We start from the raw sequence: 5,194 nt of genomic DNA, 5'->3' as shown, positions 1-5,194 counted from the left end.
AGCCCCAGCGATTTGGGAGGCTGAGGAAGGAGGATCGCTGGAGCCCAGGAGTTTGAGGCTTCCAGTGAGTGAACTATGCCCTGCTCCCCCGCCACCCCTCCCCATCATCTCTAACGAAATGACAGTAAAATAAAATAAAATAAAATAAAGCTCAGAAAAAAAAAAAAAGTACTATGTAGTGAGACCGATCCTAAGAACACGGGGGCGGGGAAGGAAGTCACTACCACGGTATAAAATTGTATAAACGTTGCCCGATTCTGTGTGCGTGCGTTTTCTGAGAAATGACCCCCTTTTGCTATGGGGCCGGGACTGGAGTCCCAGTTTGGGACCATAGGATTCCCCGCACTCGACTCCTGACTGATTCGACCTAGGGTTAGCTCTGTGTAAACACTCTTTAGACGTGGGTGTTTTATGGATTTCTGTCCTTCGGGAGAAACGACTGGCCCGGGTACAGGAGTGAGTGAATGTACCGACCGTCTTCTCCCATCTCTCTCTCTCTCTCTCTCTCTCTCTCTCTCTCCCTCCCACACACAGGCACACGCGCGCGCGCGTGCGCGCGCGCACACACACACACACACACACACACACACGCCGTTTCCGGGAGCGCCCACTTCATGCGCTTCGGTCCACCGTGACAGATAGTCCAACTGTGAGATCATCGTGAGTGGCTGCGCCTAGGCCCCGCTCTGAACCTCTCCGTACTGTTCGTGTGTCTTCAGCAGGTCCTGCCTCCACCCGTGGCATCTAGCACGGGCCGATGGGTCCCTGTCCTCTCTCCCTGCCGTGGACGCCCCCCTCCGGCCCCCCGCCCCCGGGGGCTCTCTGGTCGACTAGTGGTGGGGAGTGTGCCCGAGGGCTGAGAGACGTGGTCCGAGAGGGGCCGGGAGGAGGCCTGCGACCCAGTGTGTACCCACTCCCGCCCCCACGCTCCCTCCCCCACGAGGGAGCCCGTCCTTTCCAGGCTGACACTTGGATCGGTGGATGACGGGGGTCACCTGGCGGCGGGCGAGCGTTATGGGAAAATCCGGTAGGCGTGTTGCGACGTCCTGCCACAGAGATGGCTCTGGCGACAGCCTCGGGCCGCCCCACCCTGGCCCCCGGCCAGGCCCCGTGAATGTGTTCTCTCTGTCCCTGACTTCTTTCTTTGTTTCACCAGCCGGCGTGCTCTGAGAATGTGAAGTGTATCATAGTTCCACCCTGGGTTTCATGATCCTAAGATAGGAAGGGGTTTTATGATTCCACGACAGAAAGGTTTTCTCATCCTATCATCTCTCCCCCCCCCCTCTTTCTTTCTTTCTCTTCCTCCTTCTGCCTTTTCTTTACTTCTTTGTTGTTTCCTTCTTTCAGTCTTCCTGTCTTCCTTCCTGCCTGCCTGCCTTCCTTCCTTCCGTATTTCTTTCCTCTCTTCCTTTCTCCTGTTATCCTGTGTTTCTATCTCTGTTTTTTCCATCTTTCTTCCCCCTTTCTACTTTCCTACCTTCTTTCTTTCTCATTCTCTCCTTTCTCTCTCCTTCCTTCTTCCTTTCTGTCTCTTTCTATACTGTCTCTCTCCTTCCTTCTCTCTATCTTTTTCTCTTTCCATCTTTCCGTGCTCTTTCTTTTTCTCTCTTAATTTCCTTTCTTTTTCTTTTCTTTCTTTCCCTCCTTCTGTCTCTGTCTGTCTTTCTTTCTTTCTTCTTTCTTTCTGCTTCCATCCTTCCTTCCTTTTTCTCATTCTCTTTCTTTCTGCCTGTCTTTTCTTTCCTTATTTCTTCTTTCCTTCTGTCTTTCTGTGTTTCCTATCTCCTTCCTCCCTTCCTTTTTCTTTCTTCCCCGTGCCCTCTTCCTGTCTTTTCTTATTTACTGTTTTCTTCTTTCTGACTTTCTCTCTCTGTTTCTCCGTCTCTTTTCTTTCTGTTCTTTTCCTTTCTCTCCCTTTCTCTCTTTCTGTTTCTGCCTGTCTGTCTCTCGGCTATGTTGTGGTCTGTGCAGAGACGGGTTTGGTGGACGATGTCGGTGGTCGGGCCGACCCATCCTTTCTTTGATCCCAGTGCTAGCCAGGCCGGGGCCTGCTTAGCTTCCAAGATCAGACGAGATTGGGCGCGTTCAGGGTGGCGTGGCCCTAGACTGACCCGTCATTTTTCGATGGCTTCCGTGGGGAGTAGGGGGACTGTGTTTGATGCCCCCGGGGGACCTTCTGGACTCTGAAATGATGGGCTCCAGAGGGTTGCCCCGTGTTTTGCAGCAGACCTCTGGTGGCTGGCGCCGGTTGTGGTCGGGCTCCACCTGGCGGCCGCTTTTCTACAAGTCTCTTGTCCTCTGAATCTTCGGTGCAGCAGGCAAAGCAGGGGACAGTCCCCGATGCGAGCGAGGCTGAGTTCCGGGAAGCAAGCAGCCTTCGCGGGGCCATCTGGTTCGTGCCGGGACGCCGGCTGGGACATCTGGGAGGCAGAGCTTGGGCCTGCAGGGCTGTGTGGCGGGAGGACGTTGTCGCCGCGCTTCCAGGCTCAGCCAGCCAGGCGGCTTGCGGGGCTGCCCGGGCAGGTCGACCAGCACGCTGTGGCCGCTTTGGAGACCCGACCCACCCCGCGGGGACAGGAAGGAGACGGCACACGCGGACGGGAGAGGAGGGTGTCCGGCGACCGGCCGCCGTCCCGTGCATGCGTGTCCCTCTCCCTCGGCCTCGCCTTTCCTACCCATTTTCCCTGGTTCCCGCTCGGGAGGCAGGGACAGCCCTGTGAGTGGCACCCAGTCGTCCGTGGCTTCCTCCGAGTCCTACTCTGGGGGCGCGGACCGGGCCCTGGGTGGCGCGGGTGGCCGGCGAGGGCGACCCCTGTCGGCCCGCGGGCGCTCGTGGGCCGCGGCGGTCCCGTCCCGATGTTTTCTCCTCCACAAGTCCCCGTGCTGGGGCCGGGGACCGGGCCCTGGGTGGCCCTGGGTGGCGCGGGTGGCCGGCGAGGGCGACCCCTGTCGGCCCGCGGGCGCTCGTGGGCCGCGGCGGTCCCGTCCCGATGTTTTCTCCTCCACAAGTCCCCGTGCTGGGGCCGGGGACCGGGCCCTGGGTGGCCCTGGGTGGCCGGCGAGGGCGACCCCTGTCGGCCCGCGGGCGCTCGTGGGCCGCGGCGGTCCCGTCCCGATGTTTTCTCCTCCACAAGTCCCCGTGCTGGGGCCGGGGACCGGGCCCTGGGTGGCCCTGGGTGGCGCGGGTGGCCGGCGAGGGCGACCCCTGTCGGCCCGCGGGCGCTCGTGGGCCGCGGCGGTCCCGTCCCGATGTTTTCTCCTCCACAAGTCCCCGTGCTGGGGCCGGGGACCGGGCCCTGGGTGGCCGGCGAGGGCGACCCCTGTCGGCCCGCGGCCGCTCGTGGGCCGTGGCGGTCCCGTCCCGATGTTTTCTCCTCCACAAGTCCCCGTGCTGGGCCCTGGGTGGCGCGCGTGGACGGTGAGGGCCTCCCTGGCCCTCTACGCCACGGGGGCCGACCAGATGTCCCTGAGTGCCCCTTGTCTGCTGGCGCTGGGGACCTGCTGGGGACAGGTGGCCGTGTCGAGTGTCGTGGGGGCAGGCGTGTTCAAGTGGCTCGGTCCCCGTCTTCCTGCGCGGTGTTTTTGATCACCTCATATCGTCATCTTCCGCCTGCAGGTTAGTACTGACACGCTGTCCTTCGGCGACTGTCGCTGGAGGGGTTGGGCCTCCGCACGCGGACAGGGTTCTGGGTTCCTGGGGATCCAGCGCCCTGCCCTGTTCCCTTTGAGCTGACCGCCTGGGCCCGCGCGCCGGCTCTAGGGCGTCGGAGTGTCCCGACGGTGGTGCCCGCCTCTCGCGTTGGTCTCTTGTCCCCTCGAGAGACGGCACCCGGGGGAGGGGGGGAGGTTTGCGGCAACCTTCCCCCTTACCCCGCTGGCTCTGTGCCGTTGCGTGTCAGGCGGTCCTCGTCTTTGGGTTGTGCTTGGGAGGCGGGGCTGGCGAGGCTGAAGCGGGCTCCTCCGATCGCTGTCCTCGCCGGCCTGACTGACCTCCCCCAACCCTCCCCGTCCTCGGGGCCTGATCGATGTGGTGACGTCGCGCTCTCCCGGGCCTTGAGCCGCGTGCCAGGCGAGGGACGGTCCATTCATGGTGAATGGTGGCCGCTCTTCTCGTTCTGCCCGCGGGCACCTCACCTCTCCTTCCCCGCCTGTGGGCGGTGCGTGGGAGGCGCGGGTGCGAGACTATCCGGCCCGACCGCGGTCGCCCCGCCCTCGGCCTCGTGGCGTTGGCGGGGGGTCGTGAGTCCTCTTGACGCAGCGGGCAGCCCTCGCTCGCCCTGTGTGGCTGTTGCCTGGCCGGGGTCCCCCCTGCCCGTGACGGACGGGTGCGGGGCCGTGCCGCCCGCCCGGTCGCGCGCCCCGTTTGGCGCGCGGCTGCTGGGTCTGTGTGGCCCTTTTGTGGTGCCCCCGGAGCGCACCGGGTTGTTCTCCAAGGTGCCCGAAACCGAGCGGTGGTTGTCGTCCTCGTTCCCGGCGTCCCCCTCTGGTCGCCGCTGCAGCGTCTGCTGCGTTGGGTACACCCTCGAGCAGCGTGCTTGGGGTTGGGGGGGTCGAGGCGGGCAAGCCTAGAGGCATCCTCCTGCGCTGCGTGGGCGGGCGGGGGGCGTTGTCTCGGCGTCCCCACGATGTGTGCGTGGCGGACTTCGAAAGGCGAGCGCACGGCTTGTGCTCTTCCCACCCTGCCCGAGGGGGGGTGGTTGCACGGTCGTGTGGGCGATCGTGGTGGGGCTGGGCCGGCGACGTGGTGCCGGCCGGCCCCGTGGGGGGCCTCTGCCACCGGCCTGGTCTGCCTCGGTGACCCCTCTCCCATACCGACGGGGGAGTGTTCCCCTCGAAGTGAGGGGGCTTTTGGACCAGGGGCCCCGACCGCGAACGCTCAGGAGTCGCCAACCGTGCGTGTTTTGCCCCATGCCGCAGACCCCCCCCCCACACCTCCCCCGGGGCGTGCCTGAACGCCTCCGCCCAGGGCCCTTACGGGGGCGACCGGGGGTCGGGGGCGATCCACCTTCGGCGAGAAAGCGTCTTCTCTAGCGATCATGGAGGCGTGTCCTCTTCTGGGGTTTGTCGGATCCCCCAGCCCGCCGCCTCTCTGCGCGTCGTCAGCCGCCGCCCCTGCGGCTGCCAGTTGTGCGTGGGCAGAGTTCCCTCCTCCCCTGCCGTGGGGGGGAGCGGTCCGCCGGCCCCCGCGGTGGGG

This window comes from Eulemur rufifrons, unplaced genomic scaffold, assembly GCF_041146395.1.
Source record: "Eulemur rufifrons isolate Redbay unplaced genomic scaffold, OSU_ERuf_1 scaffold_289, whole genome shotgun sequence".
NCBI lineage: Eukaryota > Metazoa > Chordata > Mammalia > Primates > Lemuridae > Eulemur > Eulemur rufifrons.
This window is presented reverse-complemented; position numbering follows the sequence as displayed.